Source organism: Nomia melanderi, chromosome 2 (genome assembly GCF_051020985.1).
Source record: "Nomia melanderi isolate GNS246 chromosome 2, iyNomMela1, whole genome shotgun sequence".
NCBI lineage: Eukaryota > Metazoa > Arthropoda > Insecta > Hymenoptera > Halictidae > Nomia > Nomia melanderi.
In genome coordinates, this window is record NC_135000.1 from 13,266,232 (window position 1) to 13,291,188 (window position 24,957).

Consider the following 24,957-nt stretch of genomic DNA (forward strand, 5'->3'; position numbering starts at 1 on the left):
GGACGTTATACTTTATTGAAAGGTGGTTGCCATTTTATATTTTCTTCTGATGTATTTTTTCTATAATATAAAGAGTTTCTGCTTAAAATACAGTTTTTTGTTAAACATATGAATATATCAGTAATTATCGCCAAATTATAAAACATTCTTCTCATTCATTATTTAATACAAAATTTTATTCCATATATAATTCTAATATGTGGAAAGACAATAATTTTCGATAAACAAAAATCGAAAACATTTAAAGGATGTAATGGTTGATAATTAAAATTTCCACTGAAGGTTTATTTGAATTATGATGCAATTAATAAAATGGTTAAATACATGCCTCAGAAGTGTATTGTCAATGTCAGGTATATATGTATAATCGCAAGGATTATTACAGCAGTTTTCAGGTCCAATGTAGAACAAACATTTGCGTGGGATTTGGCTACGGGCCAAAGTTCGTTCCTCCCTCCGTTCTTTGGCTAGCTGATTGTGAGTGACTTGTAAATAGTTTTTCGTTATTCTACAACAAACGAAGAAACACGGACTTTAGTTTATTATTTGACGTGTGTGAACCATTGTCGCGTTCTTAGTGATCATTGTCGATAATTTTCAGTTTCTCTAATTGTATTTTTAACATGTAAGTTTTGGTTTAGCGTTATAATAATTTTTGCATCTGTTAATAATTATTGTAATGTTATTAACTGTGATTATTAACTACTTCTATATGCGCGATATATATTATTTCATGTTTATACAATGCGAGGAAAGGAAGAATGTATTTACGTGCATCCACGTTTATTATCGACGAAATAATATTCTCATTTAGAGCAGTGAACGCTTTTACCATTTCATTTTTTGTTTCATTCTTTTTACAGAAATATTTCTTATTATAAGAAAATTTAAAATTATACCACACAGTTTAAATGATGGCCACAATGAATTTTTCAATAAATATGTTTTACTTTTCAATGAGCAACTATGCGAAGAAAATAATATTAACATAATATACCTGTAAAGAATCGCTATGATGTGAGTTTATAATGTTCTTTAATTACAATATTATTGTAACTATAAACTGATAAAAAGTTGATCCGTTATGTATTATTATACATAAAAGTTGCAAGATATAAAAGGACAAGTATAGTGATGGTATGTGTTTTACTTTGTATTAATCTTAAAGTGACAGTGAACGTTATGTTGAAATTTTGAACTCTGTATTTTTTATTACACTTATATTCGCGTGGACCATTGTTAATGTGTACTCATTCAACTTTAACGTTCCGAGGGAACGTTAATTTGGCACTTTCGTAAATTTTCAGAACGATTTATGCGAATCAAAAATTGTAACGTTTTAAGAACGTTTGAATATCAACTACAAGAATGTAGAATAGAAAATTTACGGTCCTGCTTAAAATTTTGAACGTGACCTTTGTAGTATATTCAAGGTTACCCTAAATTCAGAGAAATAATAACTTTGTATATAGCATTTAATACGCTATAACTTTTGCCTTAAATATTTAATCATATCTTGCGTATTTTCCTTTTTAACGTCTCCACATGAAGCGGACACAGTGTATATGTATTAACCCTTTGCACTGTAGAGACAATTCTCATTCGCCACTTATATGTGATTCCTTTCTAAATAAATTCTGGAAAATGTTGTTTATATCTTGTTAGAAAATATCGAATGTTTCTAGTGAAAAGTTTTCGAGTGCGAAGGGATAAACTTTCAAGCACTGATACATCATCATGCTGTCTAAAGTATGTTTACGAGAATATTACTTTCCAGTTAATTAGATTTGTTGCAGTTAATGAGCAGTTGATTAATATTTTAAATACACGTTATACTAAATACAGTAATATTTTCGAACATTAAGAACACGATTCACTTAAATTTTTATTTACAGAGGAGTAAATTGTACTAAACATGGACGAAGACGTGGAATCAATAGAGGAACATATACCAGAAAGGACCAAACGCGCTAAAAAAAGGCATAAGTCGGGTATCAAGAAACATCTGACAAGTAGTAAGTGACGACGCGAATTAAGAATGAATTTAATTATTATATAATTATACAACATTTTAAATATTTTTAATATGCAATTTAGTAAACAAAACTTCTCCTCCACTATACTTCTTGATTTCAGTTTGGCGTAAAATTACAGCACAGATCAAAGGAGAAATTCCTGAGCCATCGACCGACGACAACAGTTCTTGTAAGTAATTATTCATTTGAAATTTTATTGTATTTCAATTACTATCTCGCAAGCTTTATCATATTCAACGATGAATAATAGATTGATATTACAACGTTATTAACCCTTACATAATGGACAATGAAGGAGGATGAGTGGATCACTTTTACTTATCTCATAATATAGTCTGCATCTACAAATTTATCATCTAGAAATTTTGCAGTATGCATACATTGTCTTATTTTTATTTTATTTATTTGTTTTTTATTTTTTATTTTTTATTTTCCTGTATATATAAGGGTATTTTATTATTATAGACATGAAGTGTCTTGACGTAGTCAAACATAAATAATTTGTTATGCACCATCTGTGGGTAAACGTATCTCGTTTGTTTCTTTTAGCATAGTTTTTCCTTTCTTAATGCAACACGTATGTCCAGCGCCATTTATATGTAAAAATTAAACAATAAATAACTGCGTCCATCTTTTTGCGTCCTCAAGAAGGATTTCATTTCCGGAAAGTGAGTCGCATGTGCAAGACGTGCAAAACTAAAAAAGTTGTACATCGAAGTGCATTCTAATTATTTCACCGTACGAAAGCCTGAAATTATCAAAAATCCTTTCCTAATTTTTAGCGGCATCGAATACCTTAGCTACGATATAAATAAAAACTGAATACTTTAATAAAACAATGTCATTCACAGTCTCTCGCCGATATTGATAAAAGTTTATCTATAGACTTGAAAAACAGTTAAAAATGTTAGAAACGTATTTTATATCTGTGGTAACTTAAATTTAAAGAGTGAAACCACTCTTCAAACTCAGTTCCCTTAAGAGCTACCTCAGAAATGGCTACAAGAGGAACAAAAATTGTTGATAATAATTAAGTAATTTTCAACAGAAACAAATAAAATGCTGCAGTAAATAAAAAGTCTTCAAAATTGCATGAAAAGATTAGGTTAGTTACATGTATTGTAAAAAGTAAAAATTATGTTCATAACAAAAGATATTACATTTTTCATTCCAAGAAGAACGACTTATGTAAACACTTAGTTACCATAGTAGCTAATACATATGATAGAATGATAAAAAATATCTTTTTTATCATTCTATGATAAAATATGATTCTATAATGAAATGCGGTAACTGACGACATATTCTGATTTTGAATTTATTGAAATTTTTTATCGCAGAAATAATTTTTTATTGTATATCGATTTTTTATAATTCCTCTATTATCGTGTTTTGAATAATGTACAAACACCACAAGCAACTTGTGCATAGGGGTTGAAGAGTAGCAGCCCCTCTAAAATATTAAATGAAAATTTCTGTTTTATTATAATTCTATATACATTTATCTAAAATCTATCATGATAAGAAATGATAACAATAAATAAATTTACTCAAAGCGGGGGCTCTATTCATACATATACGCGGGTTGCTACAAACATATCGAGAATTTATGAGAGAAGTTACAAATAAGTTTGAACTTACGGTTTTATTGTTTTTCAAAATATTCTCCTTCAACATTAAAACATTTTCCATTGTGTTGTGTCACTTTTCTAATCTTAAATTTGTAAAGCTGTGTGAAAACAATATAAACAACTGAATGACAGCACTAGAAATGGCGGATTTTTGAAATTTTTGCAGCAATGTACATACGTATAACCTACTACATAATGCATATTTTAATTTTATGCAGCCACTGCAGCTCCATCGCCACAAATTGTCACGAGCTACCACAGACAAATATTCAAGTAATATTCTTGATAATCGATTTGATTTTTGTAACATTGAATGATAGTGTTCGCTAGTATTCAGATCAATCGTTATTTCTTTGACTGATCTTTCGAAAAGTAATATTTGTTCATTATCCCCAACGTTTTCAACTCAAACTGGAGCATCGATCGATACTATTTCTTGAGTCTTTTCCTTGAGCCTGTTCTAAATATCCTCAGCTGACCGCGACCTGCTAGCCGGGTTAGAAGTTTGTACGTCTTCGTTGGATTTCTCCTTCTCATGTTCCTTTTCGCAGGGTGAAACTATACCAAACTTCAATTACTTTCTTCCTTGCGTGATAAGAAGCTCCATTCAATTCTCAGATATTAACAAGTTTCTTTTGAATCGCTGAATTTCAGAAGAGATTCGTGAATCTCTTGAGAATAAGTGTTATTCTTGAAATAACTTGCTATCGTGAATGAATCGCACACCATAATTGATCAGAATCTCCTTCTTTTTGAATAATTAAACGTAATACACCTTGGCTTCTTTTGATTACTCAAATTGATATAATTTAATTTGTCTAATTCGTTAAGATAAATCATTCGTTTTTTAATTATTCTTAAATAAAATACGTAAGATATTTTAACAGTTCACGAGCCATTCAATCTTATTTCTTATTTTTTAACAAGAATAGTGTACTCCGTCTTCATATTGAACATTTCTTTATTCAATTGTCGAAACCACATTCTACAGTTTATTTATTTCACAAGTACTGATTTATAAGGGTATTTATATTCAAAATTTTTATTTTTATTTATATATTAGAATGTACGTCGCATAGAAACTTAAACCATATAGACTTATAATTTTTATATAAAGAAGTATAAATAATTTGAAATACTTGGTAGTTATATTTTTAACGCAGTATTTAGCTTCTCCCAGGAAGTATTTGTACTCCATGTTTGCCTTCTTTGAAAATGGAATCCTCGAAACTTTGTTTTTCAAGCGAATATACGTCATAGGTTAGTTTTGGTATCAAACTTTCAAATACAAATTACTACACATAGATTGTTATAATGTTAACTATTCGAAAGAACTTTCTTCATTATTTATAACATTTTACATGCTCCGGCTAAATATAAAATAATTAAGAATTTCGGGAAAGCAGACTAAATGGATGCTTCTCAAATACAATAAGTTACAACAGCGTTTATCGAGTGTACTAAGCAATATGTAGCTTAAAAATCTCATGCAGCAGGATAATTTGAGATTTAATTTCCCCAGTCTAACTTTCTTATGTCTAATAATTGTTATAAATATTTAAAGCTGATTGCTGTATCAATCGAAAAATAAAGTTCGTAAATCAGACATTTTGAAACAAACTGTTTTGATCTTATCACATACAAAATGTAATTTTACTCGAATGAACATTTTATGGTGGTCATCACTTTCGACCATCAGTTCTACACCATCAGTTGTTTTCTTGACGAACAAAATGTTCCATTTTATATCTAAGACAAGATTGCAAGACATTAATGAGTGAAACGTTTTTCTTGTCAACTGGTACTTTCGCTGTGATCCGCACTGTTCCTCTATTGGTAATTTCAGTAGTTCAACTACCGCGAGATTCAATGTGCTTCGAGTCACTAATTTCGTGAAAGTTTTACAAGTGATTGCATAAGTGTGTAATCGCCACTTTGTCGGTCCTGACGGTCCAATTGAAATACCGTTGCCTTGGTATGCCGGTATCCAATGTTCCAGATTACTGGCAGATTGTCTCTTATTTCCTTAAATCCACACTAATTGTAAGACTTTCTATGTTCCGGTTGTGTTCATTTTTAACTTAGAAATTCAATCTCGCTTTTATGATCCTTAGCGTCTTCTTCGTTCGCTTCCGGTATATTTTTACAACCAATTCTTCCCATTATATTGATTTACGAGAACAAATCCTTTGAACATCTTTTCTCGTTCACTCTCTTTGCAAGGGTCAATAAAAGCCAGCAATAGAAGATAAATAATAAAGAAATAATTTATCAAAAATAGTTGAATATGAGGCTACAGATTGTATCAGGATAGATAAATGTATTTTTTGTAAACAGAAGATAAATTCATCTTAAAAAGTCACTAAATTTATTTCTACACTCAATATACATGTTTCATAAATTATGCGGAATTCGAAACATTTAGTTTACTAAACTCGAAACGTTTAGTTTACTAAACCTATAAAAATATTCGTTATAATAAATGTATTTTTAAATACTGATTACGTAACAACTGATCGAATCAGTTTCCTAAGGTTGTTTTTGTTTCTGTCAACGCAATTCAGTTTCCAAGAAAAAACATATTGACACATTTCAATCGCACAGTTTCTTTAGAAGGTCATTATCTCTGTTTATGTTATTCACATTATAATTTTACAACTATATGTACATTGTGAAAAAACATTGAAGAATTAGAAGTGTTAGAATTTGTAGAAATTATCATTAGAAGCATTAGAAGTCTGTTCAAAGCAGAATTTATGTTAAAACAAAATCTATAACTATATTACAAACAGAAAAACGTCTAAAAAATATTGTATGCAATTGCTTATTCACTACGATTATTACAAATTTTTTGAATATTTATCAGATTTAATAAAATCCGATATAGACGACTATACGTAGTTCATCCTATAGAATTATGCAATGTGATTAATATTTCTAAAATAACAGTATATAGTATAAATAAGAATTATAATGAACGCTTCAGTTCCGCAGAAAACAGAATAGGTTTAAATGAATTAGAATGTTTATATTCCAATCAATTTCCACATCGTTTCAGGTGGATCCAAAATTAAAAATTTGTTATTCTGATTTTGTTTGAAATTGGACAGTTTAAGTAATATTAACAGGTTCGGTAAAATTTTGACGTTTAAACACAACGACGAATCTTATATTTGTCTGACCACACAAACCTCGCTGCCATAGAAATCTAAAGTTCCTATTGTCGGTAATATTGGAGGCTGTACTAAACCAATACCACTGACGGTACCTGATATCATCGACGAGATATAGAATAGACTGAAGAGGCAATGTAAATCTTTATTCTATGGTTAGGTGTTACGTTATCATCTTACCATTGTCGCGTCACTTACAACCTTACCAACAGAGTATAAATAAATACAAATCAAAACAAATAAATAAATGAAAAATGTGTTCTTTCTTTATTTTTTTGTCGTAATATTAAAATTTTCGAAATACTCGTAATGTTTTATAGACATTTATCAGAATATTAAATATAATTCACAATTTTAAAATGTAATATGAATACTGCAAATGTATATAATTTACTTGCGTAATATAATTGTCGAAGTTCTTATCGTTTTTCGAACCACTAATTTTTATGTTTGGAAAAACCAGAGCTGTTGTCTCAGAGGAATTTTGAAAATTATTTTTTATGAAATTTGTAATCACTAATCTGTAAAGTGCGTACTTCGTAACATGAACATACCATTTAACAATTCTCTTTTTCTTGTTTATTTTAATTATATACCTGAGTAGTAAACATACTAAAAAGTGCACAAGTTAAATAACTCTCTCCATTATCTATAAACGTGAATATCGTTTACCTGCCGATAATTGTATATTTCACATTTAAATTACAAAATTATCGCAGCGAATTAGCCTACCATGATCCCTTTACAGGAAATATTGTAATATGGATAATGGTAGTTGCCCAGGTCTCTGCGGAGGTATTAATATTGCCGCAATTGAAACTAATCCCCTTGATGGATGTTTCGTTTCTTGAGTCTAAACTTAAGTGATAGATGAAAATCCATTTCGCCAAATCTCCCCTCCTTAACCTAACATATTCTCATATTAACGCACTTAAATTAGTGAGTGTCAAGTAGCGATATATCGCTCCTCCATGCATCTGTGAAAAGCTTCTTTTTGATTTTGTTAGCTATAAAGGAAGTCTAACATGTTTTTAGTATTGTGTAAAAATTTTCTGAACTTTAGATCAAAATTGACTGAAATATAAATTTCAGTTTATAATCATGCATCATTGTTTAAAATTGTTCAACATTTAATTAATATTAATTGTTAATACACAATTAATTGGGATCAGAGTAAAAGAGATGAAGTATCCCACGGCGAACGATCCACGTTTTCTTTCGCAAACTTGATTCTAACTTAATTTAGCCTTAACGGATATCTCAAACTATACATTGGTTCCAGTAAGAAAGGCAGTGAATCAAAGAAGTACTCGATTTGAAAATCAAAGAAATCAGAGAAAATGTTTCTGTTTACAAAAGAGCACAATGAGGGTAATGCACACTTAATTTAAATTAATTTTGCCTTATATGATGATTTAAATTATACATGGGCCGCAGTATGCCTAGCAATCATTGGGCCAAGAAGCGAAGGAGGTAAATCAAGAAAGAAGTCCTTGATTTAACAATGAAAGAAATCAGAGAACAAGTCCCTGATTAGAAAAGAGAAAAATGAGGGTGACACGCAGTAAACCGCGATCATACCAGTGTTGAGTTGCGATGTCCTTATCTACAGATACACATCCTTATACGAATTCAAGAAGTAGGAACCCAGCAAAGATTGCCGCATTGCATGATGACGTGGCACCACCGCCCTGCGATGCGCACCACCGATGACCTTTCGAGTAGGTACCTTAATGTACGAGGACGGCAGAACTCACTGATGTAACACACCGACAGATTCACTCGTATAATACATGGCAAGGTGAACCGAAACAAAGAGGAACAAGTGAAATGTGTGAATTAATTGAATTAAAAAATAATTACTCGGCATATTTGGAAGTGGATCATACAATTTTGCAGTCGATCGGCCCAGCATGGTTCTTGATAGCAACTATTCCATCGACGATAATGCTAGTTTCTAAGTCCACCACGAGGAGGTTGCTGCAAGGAACCTACTTATACTTTCTAATTTAACCCCTTGTACTTTAATTTGTTTCTTAGCACGATCGATACAGTTATTTTGTCATTAATAATTTATTGAAGAAATGGAGAAAAATTATGGTGATGTTCTATGTTTATCCTTGCTAAAATACAATCATTGATAATAGGGGAATAATAATTAATTTCATTTCAAAAGAATTCAGTAATATTTATGTTTGTTCAATTTTATTTAACATCTTCACCGTGAATCTACCATGTTATCATAAAGCAAGGAGTTAGTACAAAACTTCTTCTACAAGATTGTTTATCTTAATATATAATAAATAATAACATATATAAAGTAGCAGTTTAAACAGTAATCAATAAACTACGAATTTATAACAAATTTTATTCAAATCTTGGTATTGTTTTACAATGCTTGCTAGGAAAAACAATGTTGTATTGTAATTTTCTATTTTTCTAGTTATATTCTGAAACGTTTTAATTTGCACAAATATCTGCAGTCTAATAGTAAATAAATAAATAAGTAAGTAAATAGTAAGAACATTAGTTAAAGTAAATATAAAATAATAGTGACATATAATACAATTATTATAATCCAAGTATAGTAATTAAAAAATAATATTGATAAAATTATTTCAAAATAATTGTAAAATATTTGGAAAATAATGATAGTCTTTTGTTGTTGTTTTAAATAAAGGCTTTGGAGATAATAGTGATCGTATGCAGCCACTTTGGCTGCTGGGAATCAACATTTGGTACCAAATATTTATTGGGAACTTCGAATTTTAGAATATTACTTTATAATTTGATGCAAAGATAGGTATAAAAGAAACTGCGAAACGTAGTTTCAAAAGACGTTTCTTCAATCAAACTATGCTCTATTTGATTCAATATACGGCTGTCAACATGTTTTTAATGAATATATTCCTTTTTTAAAAAATTCTAAATGTTTAGGATGAATAAATTTTATGGACACCATCATAAACTACTGTTTTCTGTTTACTATGCAGCTCCTTTTGTAAAGAAACACCACCGAAACGAAATTTTACAAATCAATACTACACTATTCTTTCATTCACGATGATCATACAACCATTTTGGTTACTGTGAACTAATATGTGGTTCAAGTAAAGTTCCAACATATTTTTGGGTATTTCTTAAATCGGAAATTTTTCTTAAATATAATTAATGAAACAAGAGGGGTAAAGCAATTTTTGAAACCGCGAATACGTTTCAACGAATTTGTATATTAAATACATTTTGTTGTAAAACGTAACAAACAGAAATCAAGGTATAAAGTAATTTTTAACACTGAACATACCACGACCGGTTAAATGACTGGTTTTAAGATTTTATTATTTTTACATTTTATTTCGTCCGGTCAACTTTATATCAGTTCTTACATCGTCTGATTAATCACTTTTTCAACTTTCGTCTTTTCTATTATCTCTGTTTTCACTAAAACAAATTTATTGTTTAACTTATTAACCTTTGTTTTATAATCAGTTATTTGATTGGTTACAAAACGTTTGTTTTTTACACAATCGGTATTTCAGATTTCCGGATATGGAGTCCCATAAGATCCCAGTTTATCTTATTTCTTGTTGGTGGTGTAGATTATTTTTTAATATGGTCAATTTTTTTAGAAACTTGTTTTTAATTTTATGCCTTACTGTAGTTTTTATATTTATCAAATAAATTTGTATACCTATGGTTTATCAACTGTTAATTATGATGCAGTTCTATTACAGTATTCTTCTTTATCTACAGCGATAGTCCAATCTTCATATAGATTAATAAAATCGTATTATTAACTGTAGATAATATTGTTTCGAGTTTACATTATCCTCTTTTATTCATATACATATCTCTGTATTTTGAGAATACCTATTAAATTAGGTGTATTAAAATGCATACGCGATGGAACTATATAGAATATCGATACAATATATTTTAAAAATGATTATTGTGTCCCTGTCAGTAAAACCAGGCATAAGATAACATATTATCGGAATTCTTGTTTATAAAGGAAACGATGTCGTACCCTTTTGGGATCACTGTTTTCAGAAAAGAAGTTCGCATAGACAAAAGCATTCTCATCAACATATGCAGGAAATATAGAGAGGTGTTGTCAATATTGTCAAAAACATATTTGTATTTGTCTACTTTCACTTTTCAGTTACTTTTGTTTTCACTTTTCTCCAGCTCAAATCGTTATGGACTGCATAACGAGGAAAATAATGCTTTTCAGGTCAAATCTCTGAACTTATTACTTTTAGGACAAGTTGGCTAGTCTCCAGAGTCTGCCACTCCCCATCTCTATTTATTTTCATGTCATTTCGTACTCAACGAATCACTTTTTGAATACTACGTTAAAAATTTCGGTAATACTAAAATACAATACATGAAAATGGTGGTAAGAGGAGAAGTAGGGTAAAATAATTTCCTTCGTTTTTTTCAATTTGTCCTAAAATAATATAAAACTAATGGACCTTTTCAATTCTGAAATAATAAGTTTTTTTAAGATTTGTATATTTTTATTTATTGTCTGTTGCAAAAATTTTTCTTTCATTCGAAGAATTGTTTCGATAAGTTACAAACCGGTCTCTATCTTGCTATTATTATATTGAAGGACTGATTTAAGCCAGATTTCTTCAAGTCTTTTGTGCAATATACTTCACTTTACGAGTGGTGCAGCAATTAATAACGATTAATGTCTTATTAATTGCTGTGCGGCTGTAGATAGTCTGAGTTATCTGCTCAGGCAGTAGGAGACTTCGCACTCGTAATAAAATAGTATTGATTGAATGAGATGTATAAATTGAATTAATTCTAACGAGGTTCAATAAAGAATCGTTTAAGATCAAATAAATAGTATTGTAAAAGTAGCAGTTAACAATGAAAATTGTTAATACCTATTGCAAATAAGGAAATACAACCATGATTTTTGAGATTTTTTAACAATAGAAATTTTGAAGCTCACTATGGCCTTGTGAAATCGAAAATGCATTACTTTATTTTAAAGCATAAAAGTTCATTATGATCTTGTGAAATCGAAAATACATTACTTTATTTCAAATATTCAGTAATTTGACTATAGTTTAATTTTTGCCCATAAGTACTTATTTTGACATAATGTTCTAAATATAACAAATAGACGTATCTTATTTGTACAGTTTTATTTATTATTATATTTTGATAATATACTTACATTTTTTTCATTACAAGCGTAAGAATGGCTACACAAATTTTTATTATTCCATCGTGACAACACTATAGGATTAAAATATTAATAGTTCTGCATATCTTGAAGCAAAAAGTATAGCGTCGTATTGTCAGTTAAATTTTCTCAGATTTACCCTCTAAAGAGCTACAGCACAGTTTATTCAAATTTGATGAATAAAGAAAAAAAGGCCAACATATTCATATTGCAATAAGTTTTAACTTGGGAGCAATGTTTACTGAGATTAGTCCGTGTACGTGTTGGTACAATGATCCTTAATGGCTAGATGGAAATTGGCGTGCCAATTCGATGTAATCTGGGGGTGAATATGATTGGTGGTACGGGTCAGTACGACGATACAGGAATGCGAATATCTGGGGAAGACACTAGTGGTTGTGGAGTCTTCGTAGTATTGTAGGAACAGGGTGTAGTCACTCGTGGTGACTGGTGGGTATTCAAACTACTTGAGTACGTCTGACCTATGTTAAGTAAATTTGAGAAGTCCAAATACAATTCAAGCTGTCTGGTACTGCATTCCCTACACAACAAAAATGATAACACTTTTAATCTTGTTATTCTTAAAATATTATTTATTTCTTTAACACTTTTTATTAGCATTATGTTTATTATTCACATTAATAGACATCTTATTTTCAAGGCAGTTAACATTGCAAAGAAGATTAATGAAATATTAACTTCTTTGCACTCGACAATATTTTTCTCGATAAACATTTATTATTTTCTGATGAAATATTAATGATATTTTTTGCAACTAATCTAAAGAAATATCTTGCATAAATTAAGAGACTTAAGTATTTTATTTGGATGTTCCATATGTTGATATATTTACTACATAAAGTTTAATATTGAACTTCAAGTTTCATAATTTTGTTGGGTCAAATGAAATGGTGACTGAAAGGCGCCTCTCGAGTGCAAAGGGTTAATCCTATTTCCAAAAATTATCTCGATAAAAGTAACAAGTATGGTTTATGATATAATAGAAATGTGAATTTAAATTCAACTTTTATATTTTGCAAAATTAAACCAAAATGGTAAAAAATAACAAAATGTGATGGTATACAGGAAGGTTGTATTACGTATCAGTAGATTACGTTGCCGTTGTATTTGTGTTTTTTATTGTTATCGTAATCTTGACGTGTTTACTTTAAAGTTTTGCGTGTTCTTAAGTATTTCGTACGTATCTTAGTATTTCGAGCGCTTAATATTTTTGAATATATTGTTTAATGCTGATTGCATCGATTTTTTTGCCCATATATTTCTGTTGTTATTAATTGTGTTTGTGTGTCGATTGGTAAATAAGCGTTTGATGAATAAGAGTGAAAGTCGCTAAAGATTTGGACGGTTGTAAACAGTTACGTACGTTGAGATTCGAAGTTGATTTATTGCTCTATGGTTACCCTTTCACTGAGTCTAGTGTATGCAGGGTCAATCCTTTAATTGTACCAGCGAAATTCATTTGTAAATTATTCTTTGTTTATCGTACAGAAAAATGTTTGTGACAAAATTCATTTGATATCAAGAACTGAAAGTATCATTAATAATGATAATATCAGACATCAATTTGATATCAAGTAACCATCGTTTGAAACATTTTTTTTTATACAACAGAAAAACTATAAGTAATTTTAAGTGGCATAGTTCAGTGATTTATTTTCTACAGTGTCCTGCTAGTCATACCTTGAAGTTTTCATAATTCACAGTTGTAAAGAAGTACTTTAGTCGATCGAGGGTCTATTCTTTGTGGTTTTCTAATGCAAATAATGTTATTTAATAGAAACGATAAGATACGAAGGCTGTTTCTGATTACAAATTTACGAGTGACTTTAATTGCTCGCTCGATTGTTAGAAAAATGAAAAAAAAAAGATATTTAAATGATCTTTATTCGATGAAACATATATCCAAATATGAAATCCGAGTTATAACCTCAATGCTCCTTCACTCTATATACTGCGCCTAAGTTCGACCATTAGTAGCATTATTCAACTCAAGTAGTTTGAAGCTCGAATTGGTATGGTTCAATGAGTCGATTTTCTTATGATTCCCAGAATTACGAGAGGCCAATTGTATAGTCAAAACGTAAATACATACGATAAGTTGTATTATTGAAAACTAACAAGTAGGATGTCTTTTTTTATTAATAAAAATATGTCAAAGCAAGGTCCTGTTTACTGACGCTCAAGCAGTTTGAATTTTCGGGCGGAACGAGTTCTCAACCCTTTCAAGGATATCGACGTATTTGAATCTATAGATACACATTTCAGTTTAAGTTTGATATTGAAGTTCAATGGTCACAGATGTAGACACGCATGTTTTAAAAGGTTCATAATATTAGGTTAGCAAGCAAATTTTATCGCTTTGTTAAGAAAAATTCAATTCTATATATTTAATCGTAGAAAGAAGATTAATTAATGATATATTAGCCATTGTTTTCTATTATATTCACCCATCTATTAACTAAGTCATTTATAGAGGATTTAGAGACAAACCTATCCTTTGACCACAGTAAAAAGAAATAATAATAAAAGCCACCTTTGGAGCGTACCTATTTGAACTTTGGATGCTCTAAAAGTCAAAGCTTAAATTTTTATGAACTTCAGTGGTATTACGCACAAGTTTGAACTCATAAAGCATACAGTACCAGAAATGAATTTTACTTGCATTCATAATAAATGTTTATTTTTAAAAATTTATGAATCGAAAAACGATTGCAATTTAAAAATTCAAATTCAATAATATTAGTTTTCGATTGATACCAAAATCATCCGTGTCGTACGACGAATAATGAAAGAATAAGCGGGTCAAGTGGAGTAACTGAAAAACGACAAAACTTTCTTGCGAACCCAATAATTCTTTCTTATTTCCCATGAGTTTTATCCGTTTGAGTTCCACGAATCTTTGCAAAGATCTGGCTAAAAACTGTTAAGTGGCGCGATCGTGTTCTTTTTTTCGTTTTAGCTTGAAAATCAAATCACACTTTAATAATTCCACAACAAATTGGAAAATCTGTTGGTTTTATATTGGAATAACAAATCAGATTTATTTAATCTATAGTACACAATAGGAAACACGTCTTTACAGTTAAAATCTTGCAGTGTAATGATCATACATTAACTAATCTTATTTATTGTACATCGTAGCCCATGGAGACTCGTTCGATACGTTCTTTTTTTTTAAATCGATCTATCATAATTTTATCTACAGTAATCACAGATGACCGTCATTATTAATTCTTAATACAATTGCTATATTTACCTATTTCTAGACTAGCAACAGAACAAATAAAAATAAATAAGTCAACTCAATTTTACTTTACGAATTGATAGGCTGGCACTTTTAGGCAGTGAACCAGAAAAATACGATCGCACCATCAGTCGCACTCAGCCGCTTATATATTCGAATTGTATGAAGTGTAATTAATCGAAAAGTAAATAATTATTCATTCCCTAAAAAATCCTTTTAGTTTATTTCGAAAGAGTTCATCTTATACTGTTCAACGATTCATGGATAGCTATGCTTGGATTAGAAGCTACATTGCACGGTGAATCTCCTGAACGAGCGCAACGGACTTAATCCATGTAAACGACGAGGTAACTTCAAAAGCAAATCATTGAATAATAGTTATTACAAAGCGAACACCTCGTGGCTATTCTGCTTTTACTGTTATAGTGATTCCCCATCTTATCACTGCCGGGTATAACCTGTTACCGATTACTGTAATGGTGATTGCATCGCAGGCGATTTCGCTGAATAGTCAGTGAGATGTTGGCTCAGAATGCGACGTCTTATCGTCAAAGCTGAGTAATGTTCGATTACTTCGACACAAGTGATTCCACTGAAACGTATTTCCTAATATCACTTTCTATTGATGACCGGAAATGTTGCCAATGAAAGGGTTCATAATATGAGAATGAAATAGGAGGTTTATAGAACGATCTTTTCTTCCTTTTACTTGTGAAAAGTGTTAAGCCTGTACGCTCCTATGTCGAGCGTCACTCGATTTTAGTTTTATTCACAGGTATGGTTCTTTGTCAAGATATTTTTAAAATAGATTATATTATTATGTTATTTTCAATATTATTAGTAGGAAGAATCGTTTACACTGTTCTCTACAAATTAACTATTTTTTAAAAAGCATTTCGAATGAAATATCGTAATAATACAGAGTTATCGGGGAAAAAATACAAAAGAAATTCAGAGTGCAAAGCCTTAATATTTGCTGAAACAACATTTTCACTCAGTATGAGGCTCAATACGGTTTTTTACATGTGTGTTTTATATATTATCTGTTCTCTATTTGCGTGCAAAAAATCCAAGAAAATGGGTAGTGGTAACTGTTGAATGGTCTTTTGTTAGTATCATAATATTGCAATTTAAACTATATAAACGTATTCCAGCCAAACGAATTAAAAAATACTTTTACAACAATCGGTCATTTCAACGATTCCAGTTTAAATTTTATTTGTATTTTATATTTTTATTACATTTCATTATATTTCATTCCCATTGCATTTATATTTATAATTTTTGTTATAAAATGTAAAAAAAATTATTCAGGAAACTTCTTTGTGTATCTACAGTATTCGCAATAATGTAAGAACTGTAACATGTTTCGGTTGTGAAGGCTTCATTTCCAATCGTTCATACATCTTCACTCATATTTAGTTACGAATTAAACCTTTCAATCTTTTCTTTTTTACTAAAAGAGACCATCATTTCATGCTAAATGCTAACGCCCCATCAAGAAGTCACGTTTTTAAACAACTTCAATTAAGATTCGCCTGCCTTTGTAATGTTTTACAATCGCATTTTGCAGGAGATGGCTTTGGCAAAAAAGTAAGAATATCACTTTTTATTAAAGAAAATGTTATTTATCATTTTCAAATACACCGTTTACATTTATCTACAGGTGGATCGTCTAGCGGAATAAAATACTTATTAAGTTTAGTATTTTTACGTTACTTCCAAAAAATTGCTGAACAAGTACAGCATAGCGATAAGATTGTAACGATAAAAATCCGAAGTATGCCTGTGCAATGATGATAGGTAAACGATATAAATTAATTCTAATTTTATCATGATGATATTTATAATCGTGATAAAATATAATTTTATCACCATCCCACGACATATGTGTAGTAATACATTTGGAACAAAAAGGTTGAACTATTTCATAACTAGCGCGGTTACAACTGGATTGCTAAAAACTAATGTGGTGTCGTAAGCTTCAGATCTTAAATATGTAGTACCATATGCTGAACCCGTTTGGGGGGTGCTGCCTCCACGCTCCGTGACTCGAAACAGGAAGCGCCCCATTTTCAGCCGTTCTACCTCAGCTACACGATTTCTCACACATAAGCTGTGCCTTTTGCTTTCCGGGAGTTTTTCCGGCACCACGCGTCTACGTGCCACCCAGTACCTTATGCCTATGGGGTGACTCGTTCCTGGATGCGGGTGTCCTTCAATTGAAAGTTCAATGAAAGGTAACAACAGTACCACAAATGTCGGCGAAATAACTAGCACTAGTGTATGACTATCTGAAAATTCAGATCAGGCGAATTCTGAAACACGTACTGTAGGAGACGACACAGGGGCAAGGGAAATCATCCGCTACGTGTTTAGTTCGTAGCTTTGATTGGTTAACACGTTGAATACCGCACGATTTCATAGAACAAGATACACAAAATGGAAAAATATAATATTAAATCATTTGATTGAATTGTATTATTATTATTGCGCATTCGTCTAGCTGAATGTCACCACATTAGGTAGGATTATTTATAATATACACACGTTTTCAAATAATCGTCGTTTAATTAAGCGAACTACAGTAATTTGATCTGGTTGGAGGTCACCGATGACCCCCATAGCATTCAATGTGTTAATGTTCGACCTCGGTCCACCTCGGTCTTCCACGCATAGTCGTTCCTAGTGCACGGCAATGAAGGATGGACACGAGACGGAATGCGAGGGAATAATGACGATGGAGAATGAAGTTAGCGACACTATGAATTTTATTTTCTACTGTTACACTTCATTTCGTCGCATTCGATCTTGCTTCCATATTTTGATATTGTTGCGCGCCGGCAACGACTATTGCATGGAAGACCAAAGCAGCCCGAAAATCGTGAGTGGAAGTGTCTCCGTGGCTCCCTAACTTTTTAGCTTTTAGGACAAGTGAGGTCTTTCCTGTGTTGGACAATACACGTAACTGTATTGGCGAATAGTAAATTAGCATCGTAAGATAGATGAGAACTAACTATTAGATCGCAATCCTCAGCCTATCAAGTGATCTTCCCACAGTAGATAAAGGCACCTACACAATGAGACTTGTTTAGGGACAAGCGATGGGTTTGAATATTCTTCGTTGTTCGTACAATATATTATGATGCATGCATTGCTACTGATCTTTCGTAAGACCAGTATCAGCTTCAAAGTGCGTTTAGTTGTCTTGAAATATGTCTCGAGACAAACGATGAATTTGAATATTATTTACTTTTCGTTGAATATGAACATATTTACGTATCATATAGAAAGTGAAAAAGATTCAAACTCATAAGACCTCAGTGGTGATAGCATTTGACATATTGTACAAACAGTGGAAAAAGCTCAAACCCATCGCTTGTCTGGAGACACGGCTCATCATACATAGAGGCCTTAACGCGTTCAGGTTTCTATTATACAATGTCAGAACCTAATATTCGATTCAGAACGTAATTTTTCATTTAAAATTTGTTTAAGATCAGTAACAAAAATTATATTCTAAATCGAATATAGGGTCTCAGAATTGTGGGCACCCGAATATATCATGTATTTTAGCACTCAATTGATCCGATCCCGAGACACTAGTTTCGGAAATTTTGGGTACCAATACACTCCTGCTGGTATAGATTCAAATACCAGTGGACTAGCGCTTAATCCACTGATATTTACCTGTCAGTCGAAGCCTGATTAAGTTCTGTAATATCCTGGGTAGATGCTCCGCTATCTGGAGAGATGTCTGAATTAGAATAGACATCTTGTAACAGTGCAATAGCTTCTCCTCTGTGAGCTGTTGTCACCTCGACTATCACCTGAGGAAGCCAGTTTCTCAATATCCGCTTTCAATACCATATTCCATCAATGACACGTGTCTAGATTTTGATAAGTGCGTTTATCTGTAGAACGGTATCACGAGTGAATGAGGATAATGCCAGATACTGATGCCAGAATTTCCTTTTTGTGTTCAAAGCTGTGAAGAAGATATCACCAGCTAAAGTAACGATTGCGGATTTCCATTGTAGATGCAACGCTTGGTTTTATTGCTGCAGATCTACGAGTAAGTCGTACTGCTACGTATTAGGTCCTGTTATCAGCATTTCTTGCAGTGGAACGATAGATACAAATGCGATCGTTTAAGAAGTAATTGCAGATATTAGTGGTTGTTCATTTTCCTGTACGCTGAATCTTATGTCTTGGATGTTGACCCCTTTTAAAGGTGCAGGTGGTATCATTCACAGCTGATATTCTTGAGCTTTCTTTCTTTGCAGCGATTTACGCAGAACAAGTTCTCAAGTTGACCAGAATTACAGTAATGCTCGCTTAAATTCCACAACTTCGGGTCCCAGCAGTGGAATTTAGCTGAGCAGAAAAAACAGGAGAAAGCGATTTGCTTTCAGGAACTAACTCGACTACAGCCTGACAAAGGCAGTAAATCAATATAGTGAGTGGAAGCGGGATAAATACAGTCCGCAGAAAATCTAGGATCGAGGCGTGGGACTTAAAAGTGATGCCGCACACGTCAAATACAAGCACGCAATGAAAAAATTTTCAACTGCAATAATTTCAACCTTACCCTCTGAAATGTAGCGCCAGTGAATTTTTGAGACTGTTGTGATTACAGTGAATCCAAATACGATAGAAATCGAATTAGATTTACTGACTTAATGTAATTAACGAAATTAAAGTTTTACTTCCTCCGAATCAATAAAACCAGACCGATTTACGTCGTGTTTGGACTCATTTTAATGATAAGAATCTGGACATACCATCGGTACTACGATTGAGAAGGTAACGTTAAAGTTATTGTAATTGAAATTTTCTTCATTGCACGTTTATATTTGATGTGTGCGGCGTCGCTTTGATGTCCCACGCCTCGACCATCAACGATCGACGGACTATGTCTATCCCGTTTTTGCTCATTGTATTCATTTTCTGTCCCTGATACTGGGGTCACGTTACATTGAGCCCGTGACAGTGAGTAGTGGGGGAAGGGTAAGGATGGTGCAGTGGAATTTAGCCGAGTAGATTTTATGGAATTTAAGCGAGCATCACAGTAGCAGGAATTACAATAGTAAAAAAAAACTTCGAAAAGCTGTTGTTCAATGAGATCTTTTTCCAATTAACTGTTTTATTAGGCTACTCTGTCTACCCAGGATTGCTTTAACTGACAAGGGAAGGGATATAGCACACTCAGATAGAATCTTGATAGCAGTTTGTCACCATCGAAGGGATCTGGACCTTAGAAAGGCTTGTCGTCACGCTCTATTTCGAGATGCAGTTTGTCACCGTACCCCATGCCGGCGATAAGGGAGACCGATAATCCCTGAGGCAATAGATAATCACTCTCAATAGATCGATTCTGGATCTCAGGAGATGAGAATTGGGCGTTTCGATTGGATACCATATATGTCTGAACACAATTGCTCTATTGTTCGTATGCCACGCTTATAATACCTGGAATCGTATAAATTCGCGAGTGAGAAATCGCGACAGGTAGTAGGTATTTACCGGCTTCACGAATAGATTAGCATCGCATAACTTCGTGAAAGAGAAGTTGGTGCACGTGGTAGGCGTCTAACGAATGCTTAATGCATGCGAACGCGACAAGTGAATGTTAGTTTTAAATAGTTCTACGGAAACTTTTTAATGTACAAAATTTAGGCTGCTTATACGTATGTTAAAACTGGCACTGTCAATTGATCAATAAATATTGTCTATAAGTTCTGTTGACGGAAAATATCACGTTCAGTTTTCTTATGTGCTTTCGATATACGTTTAAGTTTATATAAAAAGTAAAAGGTAAAGTGATTAAAATTAAAATTGATGGATTTAATAAAAAAAATAGAATTATTAACAATTAATAAATTTATTCTAAATATTATTAAAACTAACTTTTTTAAATCACTTTTTATTTTTACGTACGTAATTAACTATTATGATGAAACTTTTATGTTTGTCCTTTCTGAATACATTTACTTAATAATTTATGTGACACAGATTTTAAAAATCCCAGTCGTTCGTGATTGAATTATTCTTATGTCACTGCTCCATTCGAATGTGTTAAAAATATTTATTCATAGAGCAGACGGGCGTTAATAAAAGAACTATTTTCATCAGATTATATATCGCTTGGAACAACGATTGATCTGATGCATTCTCTTTTATCGTCGAAAGCAGACGAGTTATGCAGGTGGCCTGTTTTAGTTGCTTTGCTTTGTATTGTTGCCGTTTCATGTATATGCAAATGTTCTAAGACACACCCAACTTAATTGTCGTTCAACTCGGATAGCTTGACCGATCGAAACTGAAACTGCACAACGTATCGTGTTAAGTCATTTGACCAACTCAGGAAGTTTGTGCACTCATTGTTTACCGCACTACCTTGTATCGGTGTTGCAGCTATCGGTGAAATTTATTGATTAAGGTTATACAATAACATTGGGCAACAATATCATCGATTGTGGTGATATTTTATCATCTATTTTTTATTGTTTTAGACCATTTTAATTTACGTAGTTACTGCACAAATGACATTTTGTACATGTTAACGAGGACATTACAAAAGACATTAAACGCTACAAGTTTGCACTTTACAAATGTTATCAAATCATCTTTAACTTATCTTGTAAGCTTGCAAGCTGTACTTTAAATTTACCATTTAATAAGATTATTTTTAAATATTTTCTACCGCATTTTTTTATTATTTGAAACACATCTTAGGGAAAATTCAGTGCCAATTACAAAAGACGATAATTTAAAACATTTATATTTATTTTACAAGTAAATTGCTTTTATAAAACTATTTATACAAGGAAGTAGAAAGTCGAATAGTATTAATACAGTCAATTACTGTTACGGAATTTTCCATTAAATTGTATTTTCTTTTCGAGTCGTTTAATGCGTTTCAAATGAACAACTATCATTTAACGAGACTCAGACGGTTTACATTTTTACCCAGAGCCATTTTTACCCATAACAAAGGGTATATACATAACTTGATTGACATAAAAAGTATCAAATACGCATAGTAATACTTTGACTGATTCATAATATCTGTTTTATATTTGGACTATTGTCGAAACTGATCTTTTCCCACTTAAATTCGACAAATCTCGCACTGTGCATTGAATGAGAACATGATGTACTCGCAATTTCCCATATATCTTTCATATATCACAGGGGAAATTTTATTAAAACCATTTTTCACCTGCTGGAAGGTGCGATCGATGATGTCCAGTTGTGCAACGATGTTAATGAGGACTTATATCCTTATAGTTCTAGCATATTTTTGAGCATTTAATACAACGCAATTCTAAGACAACGCGAAAAATCGTGGTCGCGACTCTAAGAAGAGCGCGATCTACCGATTTCGCAACGCTACATTAATAAATGGATATTATATTTAATAATAATCTCCATGCTAAGATGGACCGCCATTAATAGTTGCCCTCTTGAGCGACACTTTGTCGGGGCCTCTTCGGCATACGCCTCTTCTTTTCTTCGGCAGTCCACCATTTCTGAAACCCTGAGCTTGCTCGATAGCGAACGACCAATGTCTTGGGAACAGCCATCGATCATTCGACAGTGCAATCGAGCAATTTCGAACGATTCGCCTACTCGCGCCTAATACCGATCGCGATCGCGGTATCCATGTGGAACTTGAAAAGTCGAGATCAAGGTTGATCAGCAAACGGCATGCTTGGTTTTGCTATCAACTTTGAACTGATTTTTCAAGTTCCCCGCTAACTGACCATCGTGCAGAAACGAAGGCCAGCACCGGCCCCTGCCTACTTAAATCTAACATTCATTCCAGAGAGTATGCTACCTGCCTACCTATAGCTATATTTAAAAAAGGGGCAAGAGACTCATTCTCACAAACACACATCACTTCACGATTGTCTCTGATGCACCTGAGTGCGAAAGAACCTAACGCCTAGAGAGAACGTCCCGGGACGTTCACTAACAACCACATTCTCATACTCTAGTATATCAATTCCTGAAATCGATTGGCAATGGCTAACGATCTTTGAGAAAATATTTTACTTGCCACGAACAATTCATTGAAATTAATATAATTCTACCCTTCTTTATGTCGTTTGGTAACGTATGGACGATCAAAGTATTCTAATATGTTAATATTCGTACTCTATTGAGTAAGGGAATAAGGAAAAGTGTGTATATATTCCACAAACAGTTTATATATTTCATTTACAGTAACTGGAATATATACGTATAAAGAGTATTTGTCATATTATAAAGTCCGACGCATTTCCACTTCCTAACCACACACACACACACACACAAGTGGATAATACGTCGGGCACGATACGCTAACCATTGCCAATCGCTCACATGTTTAAATAATAACAATTTCATCATGCCCATTGCTCTCACTCTCCGAAGTAGCACCTGGGCACTTGAGAGAGATCGAACAATGAACATGGAAACAATATCCTGAAAATCCTAGCTATAAAATCATGTTAGTTTCTGATTTTTCTAACGGACTAATGTTCTTTGGTTCTCAACAATTACTTTAATTGACTCAGAATTAAGAATTTTATTCTCTAACTTTAGAAATGAAGAGTGTACTAATGTACAACTACTGTAATATTCGATAAAACAATAAGAGAAATTGAAATTTAATAGAAAATGAGACTCTAAGTGAAATAGCAATATGAATGATTCTATTTTAAACTTTTAACACATTTTCAAAAATACTTAGGTGATCCCTTTGTCGAAGCAGCTGTTTCTAATATCACAAGAATATTTTACAAGTAGTTGCTTCGATTCAGAGACCTAACCGTCGCGAAATGTTTTCTTGTACAATATTTACTGTGATATTTCAGCGATTAAATTAACTTTAACGCGAATAATCAACCATTTCAATCAACTGTATGTTAGTCGAACTTTAAAAATCAAAAAGCAGACTGAACCTATTGATACAATTAATGTACCACTAAGTTCCCAATCTTATTATCTGAATATTCAATGTTGAAGGTTGTGTTATATCTTACATATCATAGTACAGAATAAAGTTACGTTACTCGTAATTCGGTAAAAAGTCAAAGTATTGTTGCTAGTATTTACAGTTAACTTTAAACGCGACGTACAAGAAAACCCTATCCTATCTAATAAATAAATTAAAATATGCTACTACTCTCGGGTATGCCTCGAGAGGCATATCCAAGGTCACTGCACTCACAAAATCAAAAACTACTAAAATGGTACCACCAGTCACCGGTATCGGTACGGACCATTCGTCCTACAACATGATCGGTGACTGGAGTTAAAAAGAAAGAGCATGCGACTCACCGATCGCTGTTCGCAATCGGTACATAGCTTAGGAGAAGCCGAGGACCACTCGTTGGCCTTCACCAGTACTGGCCACCATGGATCTGCATTAATCCCGACTGATCGATGGTAGCCAGTAGTGGTCACCAGTGCCCCAGAGTGAAGGTAGGAGTAGACCAGTGATGCCCAGAGAGGTTCAGGGTAGACCAGGGTAGACCAGGGTAGCCCAGGGTAGCCCCGGGTAGCCCAGGGTAGCCCAGGGTAGCCCAGGGTAGCCCAGGGTAGCCCAGGGTAGCCCAGGGTAGCCCAGGGTAGCCCAGGGTAGCCCAGGATAGTCCAG

The 24,957-nt window shown here is 32.6% G+C and overlaps 1 long non-coding RNA gene across 5 annotated transcripts; it reads left to right on the forward strand.

Moving 5' to 3' along the window:
- The first annotated feature begins 495 nt into the window (after positions 1–495).
- On the forward strand, positions 496–20,785 carry LOC143174206 (uncharacterized). Of its 5 annotated transcripts, XR_012997973.1 has the most exons (5): positions 556–625; positions 1,686–1,749; positions 1,896–2,015; positions 2,137–2,205; positions 15,529–15,655. It is a non-coding gene; the product is annotated as an uncharacterized LOC143174206 (long non-coding RNA). The 5 variants fall into 5 exon arrangements; XR_012997974.1 differs by lacking the exons at positions 1,686–1,749; positions 15,529–15,655 and adding an exon at positions 20,462–20,785 and having other exon boundaries at positions 496–625; XR_012997972.1 differs by lacking the exon at positions 1,686–1,749 and having other exon boundaries at positions 496–625.
- Positions 20,786–24,957: the final 4,172 nt, after the last annotated feature.